Here is a 17,626-nt window from a genome sequence, read left to right as displayed (position 1 = left end):
CCTGAGCTCGACCCCTTGGACCAGGAAAGTCAAATCCGGTCCAGTGGCTGTTGACCTCTGGAAGCAACGACTCACACAGATGGACAGACGGACCCAACCCAGGAATCAGGGGCCACTGAGAAACGAAGGAGTGGGCTTCCTCAGGGCTGGCACTGATTGCCCTGGGTTCGCCCGTGATGGGCACATGTGGGCACACATATGTGCATGCACCTGGGACACACGTGCACACACCGGGCAGGTGCAGGCACATACACGCACGTGCCCCCCCCCACACACACAAGGAGAAAACACGTATGTGCACACACAAGATTCACACAGGCACACACATGGGGCACGGGTGAGTGGGTGCACACGGGGCACAGGACTGCACACGTGAGCTGGAATGTAAACAAAAGGTGCAAAGAGGACAGCTGTGACATCCCCAGGGGCTGAAGCTTCTGGGCTCTGGACGGGCACGTGGAGGGAAGGAGCCTAAGACCTGAAGGGGGAGACAGTAGCCCCGAGGCTGCGTGAGCCCGGTGTTCCCAGGCTTGTCCCCATGCAGCTGCTGAGAGGACCTTTCTGTCCCTCAGGAAGAGGCTCTGCTCTCTGGAGAGGCCTGGCCTCTGCCCGCCTGGGCCCTACGGGGCTCTGCCCACCGGCTGACAACCACCCAGACGGCAGGACACACTGGTTGGCACCCAGTGCGGCCATCAGCCGCGGGCTCAGCGCCCTGGGCTGTTCACGGTCGGGAGAGGCCATGGGCGGGCCCCCAGCTCAGGTGTGCGGGGGCAGCTCCAGCGAGGAAAGGGACCTCCCACAATGGCCCAGCAAAGCCGTGTCCCGGCTCCAGCGTTCCCAGTGGCTGCCCTTGACCGTGCGAGGCCCCCCAGCCCGGGGCACTGGAGAAACGGGGGTACAGCCCCAGCGCCCAGGGCGGGGTCCCAGCGGGGTCCTGGCCCTGCACCCACGTTGCTTCTGGCAGCAGCTCCGCATCCGCCCGGCGAGCGCAGGCTGGCCGGCCCCCTTGCTATTTTGAGGCGAGGGGCACAGCGGCCGAGGCACCCTGTCGCCGGGAGCCAGGCAGGGGGAGGAGGGCAGAACCTTCAGAACTAATGTCAATTTTCTGCATCAAATATTTTGATAATTAAACAAAGCTGATCAGGAGAGGCGAGCAGCGGCTCCGGAGCTCAGGAAGCGGCCCATTAACTGGAGGCCCGCGAGCGCCCGCGGCGGCAGCCCCAGATTAATGACTCGGCCGTAATAGATTTCCCAAGCTCAGCCGCACGGGCGGTGCGGCCAGGAGGGGCTCGCGGCCCCAGCCCACGGAGGCCGTTAAAGGGGCCGAGACAGTAAATCAAGGAGCCCACGGCCGACGGCGGGGACTGTCTGACCCGAGGTGTCCCCCTCCCCCGGGGTGACAGGGTCTGCAATCTGAGCGACCGACTGGGAGCCCCCTTCAGACCACCTGGAGATGGACGTCCAGCCCCATGGCCACGCGGCCAGAGAGGTGGCCCCTGGAAGAAAGCCCTACCCTACCCCCACCCGGCCACGCTCTCTCTGGAGGGCGCGCCGTGTCCACAGTGGCGCAGAGCGGCAGACCCGAGGGGCACCGGGCCCTGGGGCCCCTCACCAGCTGCCCTTCTGGTCTGGCCAGGAGATGCTCAGGCTGGGTGGCACTGCCTGAGGCCTGTCCCCAGACCTCGTCCACCTGACTCCCCTCCTGCCCACGTGGCTGTGAAGTATGGAAACCAGATGAAGGAAGCAGAGGCCTGATAGGATCACACGGCAGGGACAGGCTACACTGGGGATATTTTCCGGGGCTGGGGGTACTTAGGGGTAATGAAACCCAGGGCTGCTGAGCAGGGAGGGCAGGATGTGCTTTGGGGGCAGGCCCCACGCGGCCCTGGCCCCGCGAGGCAGCCGTACCGTGCAGGACGGGGCAGGCAGAGCCAGGGGCGCCCGCAGAGCCCCCCGCGCTTCCTCAGGACCCCTCGGGGAGTGGGAGGGTGGGAGCCACCTGGCAGGTGCTCTCCGAACTCACAGCGCTGGCACGCCAAGGGCGCCCCTGGTTTGGGATCCTTCTCGGCAGACTCACTCCCCAGGTCTTGGAGGGGGATTTCACACACACAGAATGAAGGTACAATATGCCGTTCCTGGGCTTCCGTTCAACACATGCTTATTGGGCAGCTGTGTGGGCCAGGCCCAGGAAGACAGCGGGGTCAGGGGTGGACCCCACCTGGGCCCCGTCCTGTGAGGCTCGTCCGCTTGGGCTGGCCGAGAGGAGCTGGGCAGTGGTCCCTGAGCGTGGCCTGCGTGCTCCCCCCGGGTACCCGGCCCTGGCAGCAGGAAGGGGTGGGGGCACGCTCCCCTGAGGCTTGACAACTCTGGCCCCGAAGAAGCTGCAACAATGCCTTTTCAGCAAAGCATTCCCTGGGGGTGGCAGGCGGGGCCGTGCCGGCCCTGAGCCAGTCTCCCTGCGCCTCCCCAGGAATGGCCAGCGGGTCCTCGGTCCCTGCCCAGTGTGGTGCTCAGGATTCCCCTGCCAGGCTCTGCCTTCTCGGGCCCCAGGCCAGGGGACTGGCCGGGGTTGCCTGGGCCCATGGGAGGTGAGGGGAGACCCTGCTGTGCAGCGAGAGCTCCCCGGGGACTCTGACCTCAGCTGCTCCTGCTGTGCCACCCGCTTCCCGGGAGGAGAGGCTCCAGAGGGTGGGTGTCCTTGCTGCCTGCCTGGCCTGGGATCCCTCCACCAGCCCGCACCCCCTGTCCACTGCAGCCCCGTGACGCCCACCCACCCGCCCCCGGACACAAATGCTGCCCAAGGTGCCGCAGAGCCCCCCCACACTGTTCCACTGGCCAATCCCCCCCCACCCCCCAGGGTTGTCTCAACTGAAACCACTCGATCTCTGCAGTTTTCCATCCTTGAGGAGTGGAACCTCTCCGTATCTGCCCCGGCAGCCCTCTGGATACAATTTCTCTCCGTACAGACACATTCTAATTAGAATAATTTATCCAGACTGTGCTCCAGTGCCTAACCCTGCAGGTCAGCAGAGCCGACACAGGCTGAGGGGGTTATGAGACGGAGATGCCAGTGGGGAGCGGGGAGTGCGAGGCTGCATGTGCAGGACCTCCCATGCCTGCAGTGTGTGCGCACACGTGTCTGTGCGTCCGTGTGCACGCCGGCTGGACTGAAGCCCAGGACGAGCTCCGGGAGCCTGCCCAGGGTGGAGAGGGGGTCACGTGGCCCCGGGACAGCTGCCTCTTCCCGTTGCCTTTGTGCATCTAGCAAACACTTCTTTGGCACCTGTGGTGTCCCCAGGATTCCCCTGGTGAATGAACCAATCCAGTCCCCACCCTCTCTGAGCCCCCACTGTGGTGCCTCATGGGGGAGAGGGGAGGAGGGGCAGGGCAGCTGATAATTGGCCTGGTGTGACCACGTAGCCTCCAGACCCCCACGAGCCCTCTGCTCACAGCTCTGGCTGGCGTGCCAGCCACCCCCTGCCTCCACCGGGCACCACAGTGATGTGTGTGAGGTCGCTGCCAGCCCTGCGCTTTTGCAGAGGCTGTTCCCTCCAGGAGGGACACCCTTCCCTGCCTGGTTCACCCACCTCCTCGTATTCGCCACCACAACCTGAGAGGCGGCAGCTCCACCGTGGCGCCCCCCGTCCCTCAGGCTGTGCGGACCACCTGCCTCACTACCCTTCTGCCGGGTGCGAGGGACAGCTGCTCTGGAGTACGACTGTTCCCCTATGTCCATGTCTCCGTGGACCTCAAGCCCACAGGAGGGGCTCTCCCCATCCCCAGGGAGGCACGGGGGCAGGGGAGCTTTGCCTGGGGCTCCTCCAAACGTGGGCACCAGGTACCACATTGCCCGGTGGACAGTGGTCGCTCCACCTCCTCTAGCCACCTCCACCCCGCCCGTCCGTCCGTCCATCCATCCGTGACTGAGGTCCAGCCCGGGGCTCCCCCAGCAGCAGGCCTCCCGCTAGGGCCTGGGCGAAGAAGCCAAGGGGCCGGCTCCCCTACCCACCCCTCTGCAACAGCTCTTGGGAGCCGCGAGGGAGGGCTTGCTCTGAGTTAGCCAGGACCCCCACTTCCCTGAGCCCCCGTCTCCCCGCCAGCCCCGTGGGCACGGTCGAGCATCCCTGGGAAGGGGGCCACAGCGGCTTACGTGCCTAGTCCCGCAGGGGCACGGAGGTCAAGGGGGCGCCGCCCCCACTGCTCCCGGCCGGCCTGTGAGTGCAGCACGTCTCAGCGGGCACCCGGCATTCCTCAGGCTCGAGCCCACAGCGGCCGGTCCCACCGGAGCACTCTGCCCCAGGCAGCAAACCGGTGCAGCCCCGCCAGGGCTCTGGGGGTCTGTGTGCACCCAGGGGCCCAGAGACGTCCTGACCGGCGGTGGGTTGTGGGCCAGCCGCGACACTCATGCAGCATGGCCAGCACCGCGGGACACAGCTGGGCCATACCCGCCATCCCGGGGATGAGGGGCAAGTGAACAGCAGAGCTGAGCATCGCGGTCCACGGGCCCCGCTCACCTACCAGGGGCGGGGGCTGGTGGCCGCTCAGGTCTGCAGTGGGCGTGGCTGCGGAGCTGAGGGGCCCTCACTTGTCTGCCCCTCAGCGTGAGGTGGTCACAGGCAGAACGTCCAGGAACCCAGGGTTCATGGTAATAAAGGGCCCCGAAGGTCCCAATGTGGCTGGGGCCCATTGAGAAAACATAAGACACGTCTTTGGGGAGCAGTCGGACAAAACGGGGGCCAGGGAGGCAGCCCAGGGAGGGAGGGCCAGGCTTCCACTGCCAGAGCCCCAAGCTCGGGGATGGGGGGTCAGACACGTGGCCAAGAATGAGTAGCCGGAGAACGGGGGGTGTCCCGCACAGAGCCGGGGTCTGGCGCAAACCCAGACCTTGGCCACCGGGAGCTCAGGGATCCAGCAGTCCTCTGAGCTAGGACCCCATCTCTGTCTGAGTCAGATGCAGCCCCACGTCCAGGCTGCCACCTAGAGACCCCACGTCCCAGCCACCCCAGGTCTAGATGCTCCACAGGCCCACCGAGATATAGCCCCCGCCCACACTGGGGGACCTGGCACCCCACCCACGCTGCTGCAGCTGGAGACCCCGCTCAAGGTCAAGAGCGGCCCCTGAGGTCTGCTGGGGGAACGGCCGAGCATCCGGCCACATGCAGTGTCAGCCCATACATCACGCGTGCGCCCAATCACGGCTGTCACTGTAACTACACAGCCGCTCGGGCAGTGCTATATTTCTATTGGCTGTGACAGCGGAGATAAATCTGCCCGGCCAGTCCTCTGTGGGCAGCAGGCCGTAACGAGGACGGTGAGGCCAGTTGAGGCCGGCGCTGAGAGCCAAGGGTCCCCGCGACCCCAGGGCAGTGGGCATGACCTTGTGGCCGCCACCGCTGACAGAGGCCACTTCCCCCCTGCTGCCCCCCTGCCATAGCAGCGATGCCTGTTTGGGCGGGACTCAGGGCTCCTGACGACGGCCGCCCAACCCCTGTGGCTCCGCGTTTTAGGTTGTCACTTGCTGGCTGTGTGACCCTGGGCCAGTCACCGACCCTCTGTGGCCTCCCTTTCCTCCTCTGCACAGCGGGTGCCAATGCCCCCTCCCCCACCACTGCCCTTGGACTGAAAGGCGGTTTTTGCAAGCATCACTGCCGGGCCTGCAGCGCCCGCGTTGGGAGCTCGATAAATCCCTCAGGGCTGATGGATGCCACCCTCACCGCAGGGTCTCTCTGTACCGCTTGACTGACTTCCTTTCCTGCCTGGGCTCCCCGCCACTGATCCCTGAGTCCAAGCCCTGGCCACACCTGGACCACCGACGCCAGCACAAAGGGCCGGCCTCCTTAGGCCAGGCTGGAAGGAATTGTCCCCAGGTTAGGCTGGGGGTCCCACCTCCATCTCTGAGATGCCCCAGGCTCCGGGCTCTGCACCACAGTGGCTTGCTGAATAATAACAACCCCAGTGCTAATAGCCAGCCCTCACGGATGTACGCCCTGCACCCCGCCGCCCCGCCCAGGCCCCGTGGTCCCCCTCTCAGCGAATCCTTCCCTCCCAGGCAGCTCGCAGCGCAAGGGGTCCAGCGGCCCAGGACTGGGGTATCTTCATGTGTCCTTTTCCCTCCCCTAACACGGAACCTGTGCCCAGGCCCAGGATTGCCAGACCCTCTCAGGATTGCAGCAGAGCGGACCCCAGGGCGGCGGTGCCCGGCCAGTGCGGCCTGCCCCCTCCATGTTTCCTGTGGCCTCTGTCCTCAGACCTTGCCCCAACTTCCTTTGTCAACCCCATTATCACACCTCTTTCTTCACCACTCTCCCTGGAGCCCACCTCCTCCCGTCCACTCTGCCTCGGTCCTCCCGATGGTCCCCGACGCCACCCTCTCTGTGTCACCCTGACCCTCCCTGGCCGGGTCAGCCTGCCGGTCTTCTCCACGCTGCCTCTGCTTCCAGCTCGGGAAACCCCAGTCCCATAGCGTGTGGGGCGGGACCAGCTCAAGCCTTACCACACACGCCCAGCGGGTGTCCCGGTGGGGAGCACTCACATGACCTCAAGTGGCCTCTGGACAGCTAACTGAGGACCTTTCCACGGAGCTGGGACTGAGATTCATTTACTGAAAATACTGCAGGACCAAGGGAGGAGGTGATATCAGAGCATGCTGTCAAAACAGAAAATGACACCCGGTTCATCGGGCAAAACAGTTCAAAACAAGAAACGTCCCCTGGAGGTGCTCCGGCCATTCTAGGGCAGGCCAGGACGCTGGCACGAGCAGACCAGGGGAGGGCGGGTCCCCTGCCGTAAAGATGCCTGCAGCCTGGAAGGGGCCAGGACTCTGGCCACCCGCGTGCCCATCCCCACCACCCAGACACTACGGTTCCCCAAGAGCAAAGTGCTCCAGGCCAAGCTCACCGAGACACCCCCCAGGAGCAGAAGCGCCTGCCTCCGTGGCATTTCAGCGGAGGACGCGGCTGCCCCTAGGCACAGCCAGGCCCAAGGCCTCTGCCTGGGGCCGTGGAGACCCCTGGCCTCAGCAACAGCCCGGCAGGCCCAGTCAGTCTCTCCTGCCCCCCTGACGGGGAACACCAACTTCGGGGTGCTATGAGCAGCTGCCCGGCGGTGGCATTTACACTCCTCCAACGGGAACACTGGAAACCTGCAGCAGCAGCTGGCAAAGGGGCAGACTGTGCGGCAGTGGATGCCAGCCCCTTCCTCGTCCCCTGGTCCCCGGGGAGGGTCCTGGGCGGCCTGTGCCCCGTGGCCCGCCCAGCAGGGAGACAGAGCCCCGTCCGTTTCCATCCACACCCGATCCGGTCCATGCGGGCCCCTCCCCACATCCCCGATAGATAATGGTTTAATAAGCGATCTGTTTTTTATTTAAAGGGTCGGCAGTAAAACCGAGATCACATTTCTCACTTGGTGGGTCAAAAAACCGCTTACGCTCATTTCTGCCATGTAAAGCGACACTCTATCAAACCAAACATTTCCAGATGTGCCCAGCTTGCGCCGAGGTGCGGGCGGCAGGCTGCAGGCGGAGCGGAGGCTGGGAAAGCAGGCTGGGAACACCACCTACTGGCGGGAGCCGGTCCGTCCGCACTCCTTCCTGCCCTGAGGTCCTGCAGCCGCAGCAGGTTCCTGGGGGTCGGAGCTCTGGGACCAGCCTTCCACCAGCACAGGCCAGCGGCCAGCCAGCTCCCAGGTGGGGGCATCCGGCTGTCCGCCCAGCCTCTCTGGCCACCTCCTGCCACCCACCGACCACCCCAGGTCACAGCAGCTTGAGGGGGGCCTGGAAAGCCGTTCTCCCAGGGGAGCTCGGATGTGGGCAGTACAGGGAACAGACGCAGTGTTCAATAATCATATGAAAATCCGGGAAGGGGAGGAGACCCAGGAGGGACTAACGCAGCCCCAGTCTGATTCGAGCCCTTTCCTCGCATGCCCAGGGCTGGGCCCCGCACCCCAGATTTGCTCCAAAGAGACTGATGGGTCTTAACCTAGAACAACAAACTCCCAGAGAGCATGGCATACGGGCAGGGCAGCCTGGAGTCCACCAGCTGCCCCATGCCCAGCAGGCCACGGCCATCGCTCACTCTCCAGGCCCCGGCACTGAGAACACAGAGGCCAGCCACGGGACAGCTCCCCTGAACGCAAAGACGAAAACAAACAGCGTCTAGGGCTGCAAGCTTCCTGAAATCTACCAGATTCAGGTTCAGAAACCAACAGGCTGCCCAGGGCGACAGACGCCGCCGGGAGTGAGGAAAATGCTGGATGCGGCTTTGCGAGAGGGTTCCGGAAAGCCCACGGTCGCAGCTCCTGGACCCACCTGGGCCGTCTCCCAGGGTGACCACTGGAAACACACTTGCTGGCAGTCACCCTAAAACGAATTCCGTGACTCCCCCCACGGTGTGCAGTTTTCACTCTGAATTAAAACCGCAGCCAACTCTAAATTTAATAATAGAGTTATAAACTCTTGAAAGGGTATGGATGGCTGACCGACCCCAGAGAGAAGAAGGAGGCTCTATAAATAGAGATCCTTGTACGCAAATTTCGGGATTCGGTCCAAAGCTTGTTAAATTACCTTTTGTGAGAACTCCATGTGTCTGTGTCGGTCCCGGCTGAGGCTGGGTGACAGGGGTGCCAGCTGGACTCCTGTGAGACCCTGCCCTGCAGGACCCACCGGGCTCTTCCTTCTGGTGGGGTCCCCACCCCAGAACCCAGTCTCCCACAGAGGCCCAGCGCCCGTGCCGACAGACAGACCGCAGGCGGGAGCCGGCTGGTCAGCGAGTGTGATCCTGCCTCCAGATGCGGGATGGAACCCGGCGTGCCTTGCCAGGGCGCCCTGACCAGAGCCAACTGGACGCCCGCGCCCCCCGCCCCCCGCCGCCAGATCCCCAGACCGTTCCCTCCCAGCCGTCCCATAAACGTGCATAACGGAAAATCCCTGGGGGGTCCCTGGGAGGACGGTCTCCCCCACACCCCGAGGGGTCTCTGAGATACCCAGTGTCCCCCCTCCTCTCTCTAATGTTGAGTTTGCAGGACATCAGCTAGCAGGTGGCTTGTGCTCCCTGGTCACTCTGAGACCAGCTGGCAGAGCCAAAACCATGAGGTCACAGGAGCAGAAACCTACGGACCCAAGAATCTCTCAGCCGCCCCTTGCCGACACCCGCATCCCTCAGTCAGCCGACCCTCGGGGACCCTCTGTCCTGTAAGCTCTGACCTGAGGTGCCCGGGGCACCTCCTCAAACAGAATGTCCAGGGGCCACCTCCTTCCCGCCCACCCTATCTACATCTCTGAACTCTGCCCACAAGGGTAACTAAGGGGCCCTCACTGTGCATCCTGGGGCTTAAACATCCTGATGCAAGGAGATTGTAACGGAGACCATAGGAGTAAAACTTGAGGCTGTTCCTGGAGCAGATGCTCCCTCCTCCAAGCAGCCTCCTTGGTTTAACACCCCCTAATTCTGGCCGCTCCCGCCGACTCTGAGCTACTCAGCAGTGGAGTCCGGGCTTTCTTCATCTGTTCCTCCTGCCGTCCCACCACTGTCACCACCAGCGCCACCCCCCCGCCCCAGTCCCTGGCACTGAAGGCCCATCTGGACGGCCTGATCATTCTCCACATGAAAGTGTTTGGTGCATTTTTAAAATAAAATAACACAGAATGAAAGTATGTTTGCTTTTGTCACAAATGAAGGCTTCGTGCTGGTCCTCTACATCAGTTGCTGAGCCTTACATCACCCCAACGTGGAGCAACTGTCACCCCTGCACAGAGCAGAGAAGCCGAGGGAGCCGAGGCGCCCACCGAGCACAGCCCAGCCCCTGGCCTGCGGGACACAAGGGCAGTGTTGAGGGTGTGGGCGTCAGTGGCTAACCCGTGAGTCCTCACAGGCTTGCACCCCCTTAACCCCCCAACCCTTGAACCCAAGTCCCCGCTCTGTCCCGGGCCTGGGCAGAGACTAGGCAGCTGAGGAGGGGGGTGAAGGGGTCACCCCTGCACAGGAGAGAACTCAGCAGCCCACTGGGGGGGTGCAGGGACTCAGAGAGGAGGGTCCAGTCTCAGGCTTCCCGGGCGGCTTCCTGGAGGAGGAGGAATTGGAAGAGCCGGCAGGGCTTGCACCTGCGGGGACAATCGTCCTGGGAGAAGGAACCCTGAATGCGGCCTTGGGGCACCTCCAGAAAGGTGAGAAACCCAACCCCAGACCAATGGACAACAGGGAGAGGGCCACACCTGGGCCGGGGTATGTCTGGGCAGGTCAAGTCCAGGCATGGGGGGTGGGGAGGTCCCACGAGTGGATTGAGAGCTGCGTTCCCGAATTTCATGTCACCTTTTAAATAACGCAGCAGGGGACGCAGTGAGAGAGAGGCATGGACTTATATACACGACCAAACGTAAAATAGATAGCTAGTGGGAAGCAGCCGCATAGCACAGGGAGATCAGCTCGGTGCTCTGTGACCACCTGGAGGGGTGGAACAGGGAGGGTGGGAGGGAGGGAGACGCAAGAGGGAGGAGATGTGGGAACATATGTTTATGTATAACTGATTCACTTTGTTATACAGCAGCAACTAACACACGTTGTAAAGCAATTTTACTCCAATAAAGATGTTAAAATAAATAAATAACGCAGCAGTTTGGGGCACCACACTTTTCAGGACCCAAAACACCTCCCCCCGGGTGGCACCTAGGGAGATCTCACAGCAAAATCAAGTTCGTGCTGAAGCGGCATTTCAGCACCCGGAAGTGGGGACTGGGCGGCGCCTTGGATGGGTGCCCAGGGGCGGTGGAAAAACCCAGGAATCCTCCCCAAAGCAAAGGGGCGGTCAGGCCTGACCTTGACCCCATCCCTCCGGAAGGAAGGCGGAGCCCTCGGTCCCGCCGTGCCGCCCCCCTGCCCAGCGGAGGTCAGGAGCGTGACTAATGTTGGCCCACCTCCCGGGAGGGATGCTCTTCAATTCAGAAAGTGGGAAGCAGCAGCTCACAGCTACCCAGAGACCCCCTCCCAGAGAGAAGCCAGTGGCAGGCTGGACCCTGGGTCCCTGACTCGGAGGTGAGCAGTGGCTTGGGGGTGGCGGGTCGCGAAGCATAGATTTCATTTCCCGTGTACCTGCCCTCCCAGGTAGGACCCGCTGGGGGATGATCTGCCGTCACTTCACCCCTGCCTGGCTGCCCAGCCCTTGTCCCCAGACAGCCCCTGCGACAGGCAGAGAGGAAAGAGAGGACTCCCACCCCTTGGCCGGCACTCCGGCCCTGCCCACCTCACAGAGGAGCCCTGGGCAGTGACCAGACCCAGGGCTTCCTTCCAGAAAAACATGTCCAGGAAGGGAGTCTTCTAAGAGAGAAGGCCTTCAAAGTCTTCAAGATGCAGCAGAACTAACTCCACCTCAGGGGGTCAGGGAAGGCTTCCTGGAGGAAGAGGCATTTAAGTGAAGGCAAAAGAGCTTACCAGTATGAGGGGAGGTGGAGGGAGGGCAGTCAGCATCCAGAAGACCTGAAAACCCCGGGGTGGGGGGGGGGGAGTAGGGCCAGAGACAGCTGGTGGAGGTGGGGATAGGGTAGGCAGGTGAGGCCCAGGTCAGGCCCCTCCACCTCCTAGCAGGTGAGGCCCAGAGCCTCACTTCCTCTATAAAGGGGTCAAAGCCATGACAGCCCAGGAGGGAGCCGAGCCAACCTGAAGTTCAGGCATCAGGGCCAGGGGCCCGGGGTGCTTCACACACACACAGAAGGAACTGTCGGGTCCCACGCCCTCAACCACCATGGGTCCTCCCACTGCTGAGGGCAGAGGCCGGCTCTCCGTACGCTGCAGGCGTGAAGACAGAGCCCTCAGTTGCCCCGTGATGCCCCGTCCTTGACACCATCCTCGGCAATGAGGAGGGACCCCTGAGCCCCTCAGAGCCCCCAGCTCGATTGAAGACGGTCGCCCTCCCGCAGACCTGCTGATGAGGGAGGGGATTCGCGCTCCTGCCCGGTGAGCGGCTCCCGTGCCCGCCTGAGCCGGGACTCTGCTCTGCATGGCTGGGCCCTCGGGAGCCCCGGGGGCTTGGGACCTGGGGTGGGTGTGTTTAGGGCCAGAAGAAGAACTCTGGCTCCAGGGGATATGGGGGTCCAGCCCAGCCCAACGTTACTACCCAACACCTACAATGGGCCGGCCTGGTTCTGGGGGCTAAGGACCAACAGAAAACTAGCAAGACGTCCCTGGAGCCCGGAGAGAATTTAGGGTCTGGGGGTACTCCTGACTCCTCCCCTCCCCCATGCTGCCCCCAGCTCAGGCCTCAAGGCCTCGCCTGGACCACACAGGGTGCCACTCTTCTGACACCTTCTCCTGGCTCTGCCCCGTCACCCCTCCTCCACAGGCTTCCATGACTCCCCTGGGCTCAGACTGACGGCCGGCCTCCTCTACCTGCTCCCAGGTGCCCCTTCCCCAGCTCGGAGGCCCACACCTCTCTGCTCACGGGCCCGCCCCCCACGTACCCCCGACTCTCTGTCTCAGCTCCAGGCCTTGGCACACGCTGAGTCCAGCCTGGGACACCCTCCCTCCCTCAGCCACCAGGGAGAAGCAGCCCTCTCTGGTCAGGAGGCGCCCGGCCCAGCCCCCGGCTGTGAAGCCCACCTCCTTCTGGCCCAGCAGAGGAGGCCTGGCCAGCCAGGACCACGAGGCCAGTGCAGCAGTGCCAGACCCCAAGTCCACGCAGAGACCCTGCAACAGACCCCTGGTGGGGGCCACCACCTGCTCTGCCCTGCTCCACTGGGCAGCACCTCCCTCTGAGGGTGGGCGCAGGGGCCAGCCTCTGCTGATGAGCTGAGTGCAAACCCGGCAAGCTCTGTCAAAATATTTTTAGCATTTGTTCTGTTTAAAAACCCTGAGGTATTAGAGTGCACTAATCTTTAAAAAGGTTAATTTATTCATAGAGATTTTGACAGAGATGTATGGCACGGTGCAGCCGCGGCCCTTTCCCGGGGGGAGCACACTCACGGAGAGCCGCACACAGACAGGCCGGACCCTCCCCTCCTGCGGACCCCCCCACCCGCGGCACTGGCTGGACCACCCCCCTTCGCTCGCTGGCCTCTGCCCCATCTCAGGGGAGGGGCTCAGAAGACGGCCCTCAGCGTAAAAGTCAGGGCCCGGCTGAATCCCAGGCCAGCTCAAGGTCCCTACCCCTACTTCCTGTGATTTGAGAGCCACTGAGAAACCCCCTTCTCCAAAGCAGCCCCCCATCAGCCCCCCCAGGGCCTGGGTTGCACACCCTAGGCAAGCCTGCAGTGAGCATTGCCCCCAGGGCTCTTTCAGGGTGTTCACAGCCTCGGGGGGAGGGCAGGTCAGCCTCTCCCTGGCGGTGGTCCAGAGCCAGGGGGCCATGGGGACCCCATGGGCAGAGCACCCACTCTGTCAGGACCACGGCTTCTGGGAAGCAGGCGGCTCTGGGTTTGTGTGTTTTTAACAGTTTGTGGGACACCAAGATCAGTCCCACCCCAGGGCCTTTGCACCAGCTTCTCCCTCTGCCCAGGACTCCTGTGCAGACCTTCCTATGGTGGCTTATTCTCAGCATCCTGGCCTCAGCACAGACACCACCTCCTCCAGGAAGCCCTCCCTCACTGCCCGGGGCTCAGCCCACAACCAGGGCCCCAACATTTCATGTTTCGTTTCTGTCCACTGTCCACTGCAAGGTATGTGTCCACCTGTCATCTGCCTGGTCCTGGCGGCCCCCCTACGGAGGGTGAGCACGAGGTGTGGGGCTTCTCGTCAGCTGCTGTGTCCCAGCACCAGTTCCAGCCCAGGACCTATTCTCAGAGGCGTTTGTAGAAATCTGAGGTCATGAATGTGTGGCCACACAGCTGCCCAGCCTCCGGAGGCCCCTCCACTGTGCTGGTCCTGAGCTGGCTGGGCCAAGGTGGGCGACCATTGCCCTGGGGGAACCTGCAGAGCTTCCCGCCCCTCTTCTACCAGAGGGACGCGGTGACTGGCATCCCCGGGTATGGCCTCCCTGCTTCTGCAGAGCTGTTGCCTGCGACGGAGCCCCCAGGACCAGTGCTCAGGCTTCTCCGGCTCGGTGGTGCCTCCCCCGGGTCACCGCCTTCAGCAGCCCCGCCGCGTCCCTGGGGGAGACTTGCCTGACTGGGCAGCGCAGCCCCGTGAGCCGGCCGGACCTTCCGGAGCAGCCTGGCCAGGACCGCCATCCTGTTCTGAGGCCGGCCCGCACCTGACTCTGGGTGCGGGGCTTTTCTTTCTGCAAAATGGGTCACCAGCTGGTGCGGCGGAACACACAGCCCCGAGCCTCGAGCGTGACAGAAGCTCAGCAAATGGCAGTGTGATGATCGGGGAGCCCCAACCAGGTGCAAAGTCCCCTCCTCCGCTCACGGGGCACCCCAAGACCTGGCTTGCACCCAAACCCAGAGGCGCACAGCACCTCCCCCGCTGCCGTCGGGCCACGGGGGCCGCCCGACGAGCCTGCCCCCCACATGGCTCCCCTCTTGGAAACCTCACTGTGTCCTTGAAGCGAAGGGCAGCGCAGGGAGGCATGGGAGACAGACGCACCCCTGGGCCGCGGTAAACAAGGCGGGAGAGGGTGGGGATTGGGTTACGGCGGTGAAATATCGTAAAATAAATACAAGGACGGGTGGTAGACTTCAGGTAAATTAGCCTGATTCAAGCTGTCAGCTTTAGGAAAAGTCTAAATAAACAGAGCTTGCCGTTTCTTCCCGGCATAGGAAGGGGCGAGGGCGCCCAGCCGGGCCAGGCAGCCATGCTAATCCGTCAACCTGCGGGCGGGCAGCGGCCTCGGACCCAGGGGCCGTGGGCGCGCGAGCCCCCCATAGAGGCGCCTGCTCAGCCGGATCCCACCCCCAGGCGCGCAGCCGGGGCCCCGAGCGCACCCGAGCCTCCGTGGGGTCGGGGGACTCTCAGGGACAGGGCACCAGCCAGCACGTCACCGCGCAGCGGCACGGGGTCCGGCACACCTGGTCCAGCTGACCAGCTGGGGGCAGGGTCTCAGGAGGGTCACCCCACCCTCAGAGCCTGGGCTTCCTCAGCAGTGAGACGAGGGCGGGGGTGATGACCCGGAGCTCCCCGGGGCTCACGGTGGAGTCTCCCTCTAAGGAGGCCTGGCTGAGGTCACCAGCACAACGGTCACTACTCTGCACTGCATGACAGAAGCAGGGCCAGATTCAGGCCGGGGCTGGAGGGGCTGCCCGAGGCCCTGGACACCCTTCCCACCTCTCCACCCAGCCTCCTCCGGCGTTCAGATTCCGGGGCTTCTGCCTTTCCGCAATAGCCATCTCTCTAGGGAAGCCTGTCCAGAGCTCCAGCCACAGACCAAGAGGGTTACGAGAGTCCCGGGGGCAGGGCTGGCCCTGAGTGAGGGTCTCAGAGCCGCCACTGGGGCAGCATCCTGCCCTGCCCTGCCCTGCCCTGTCTCTGTTTCTCTATTTCTCTCTCTCTCCATCTCTGTCTCTGTCTCTCTCTCTCCTCCCCCTCCCCCCATCGCTCATCCCCAAATCACAGCCGTGCTTCCACTTCCCTTGCTCCATCGAGGGCAGGCACACCTGGCTTGAAGGCCAGCCAGGCACCAGCGCCCGCGTGGTCTTGGAGCAGTCACCTTGGTCTCATGGGAGACTCTTGAGCTGTGAAAGAGCCCCTTTGGAGTCTCCAGTGGACACAGGGCTACGTCTGCATGCTCCCAGGTCCTCCGTCAGTGCCCGGTCACCCCTCCCTCACCTCGGCCTGTCCAGGGCCCCCGCTGGACAGGGGTGGGAGGTTCAAGCCCTCCACCTGCCCTGATGACAAGGGCACCTCTCCATCCTGCTGAGAACCCAAGACCTGCAGGGGTCAGGCAGCCTCCCAGTGTCCCCGCCCCATCCCCAGAGCCCCATCTGCAGAGGGTGGGGTCTGGCTTTGCCAAGCCGGACAGAGGCCAGGAGGAGCCCCGGCCAGGGTTGCAGGGCAGGGGGGAGACCAAGGAGCCCTCGTTTTGGATCCGGGCCACCCTAGTGCCCATCACCTGGGCCATTACGCCTGGGGGTCTTCCTGTGGGGTGAGAGCTCTCCCACGGCCCCACGAGGGGTTGAGCGCATCTGTGGAGGGGCTAAACCGAGGGTACCCCTTGTCCAGGCACTGGGCCCCTCCCCGGGTGACCCTTGGGAGAGGAAAGGGGTGTGAGTGGGGATGAGGCTCGAGCTGGCCCCGCCCACACCCCCAGCGGGGCTCGTGCCGGGTGAGGCCCTGAGCCCTCCGTAGGGACCCCTTACCATGGGAGCATTTTCTGGAGTATGGTTAGTAAAGGCTCACAGGTCAGGGGTACGGAGGCCACCCCGCTCTGCACTAACTGGGCTTCTAAACGGCTGTGACGGGAGATGCTAAACGCTCTGCTTCCGTAGGAGGGGCCGCGTCCAGGAAGCAGACATCAGGCGGAAACCCCCGTCACCGGCTTCAGAACCCACAGGTCCCCCAGCCCCGAGGTCAGGAGCTCAGGTTCCAGCCCCGAACCCACAGGTCCCCCAGCCCCGAGGTCAGGAACTCAGGTTCCAGCCCCGAACCCACAGGCCCCCCAGCCCCGAGGTCAGGAGCTCAGGTTCCAGCCCCGAACCCACAGGTCCCCCAGCCCCGAGGTCAGGAGCTCAGCTTCCAGCCCCGAACCCACAGGTCCCCCCAGCCCCGAGGTCAGGAACTCAGCTTCCAGCCCCGAACCCACAGGCCCCCCAGCCCCGAGGTCAGGAACTCAGCTTCCAGCCCCGAACCCACAGGTCCCCCCAGCCCCGAGGTCAGGAACTCAGCTTCCAGCCCCGAACCCACAGGCCCCCCAGCCCCGAGGTCAGGAGCTCAGGTTCCAGCCCCGAACCCACAGGTCCCCCAGCCCCGAGGTCAGGAACTCAGCTTCCAGCCCCGAACCCACAGGCCCCCCCAGCCCCGAGGTCAGGAACTCAGCTTCCAGCCCCGAACCCACAGGCCCCCCCCAGCCCCGAGGTCAGGAACTCAGGTTCCAGCCCCGAACCCACAGGCCCCCCAGCCCCGAGGTCAGGAGCTCAGCTTCCAGCCCCGAACCCACAAGCCCCCCAGCCCCAAGGTCAGGAGTTCAGCTTCCAGCCCCGAACCCACAGGTCCCCCCAGCCCCAAGGTCAGGAGCTCAGCTTCCAGCCCCGAACCCACAGGTCCCCCAGCCCCAAGGTCAGGAGCTCAGCTTCCAGCCCCGAACCCACAGGCCCCCCAGCCCCGAGGTCAGGAGCTCAGCTTCCAGCCCCGAACCCACAGGCCCCCCAGCCCCGAGGTCAGGAACTCAGGTTCCAGCCCCGAACCCACAGGCCCCCCAGCCCCGAGGTCAGGAGCTCAGCTTCCAGCCCCGAACCCACAGGTCCCCCAGCCCCGAGGTCAGGAGCTCAGCTTCCAGCCCCGAACCCACAGGTCCCCCCAGCCCCGAGGTCAGGAGCTCAGCTTCCAGCCCCGAACCCACAGGCCCCCCAGCCCCGAGGTCAGGAACTCAGCTTCCAGCCCCGAACCCACAGGTCCCCCAGCCCCGAGGTCAGGAACTCAGGTTCCAGCCCCGAACCCACAGGCCCCCCCAGCCCCGAGGTCAGGAGCTCAGCTTCCAGCCCCGAACCCACAGGTCCCCCAGCCCCGAGGTCGGGAACTCAGCTTCCAGCCCCGAACCCACAGACCCCCCC

General features: G+C 64.1%; 1 long non-coding RNA gene across 1 annotated transcript in view; it reads right to left on the bottom strand.

Annotated features, from left to right (window-relative positions):
• The window catches only part of LOC137214149 (uncharacterized), a 70,246-nt gene that overhangs the window by 13,866 nt on the left and 38,754 nt on the right, over positions 1-17,626 (bottom strand). The gene's annotated exons all lie outside the window — the stretch shown is intronic.

Source organism: Pseudorca crassidens, chromosome 2 (assembly GCF_039906515.1).
Source record: "Pseudorca crassidens isolate mPseCra1 chromosome 2, mPseCra1.hap1, whole genome shotgun sequence".
NCBI classification, from domain to species: Eukaryota; Metazoa; Chordata; class Mammalia; order Artiodactyla; family Delphinidae; genus Pseudorca; species Pseudorca crassidens.
Note: the sequence above shows the minus strand (reverse complement) of the source record. Positions and strands in the feature narration are given on the sequence as shown.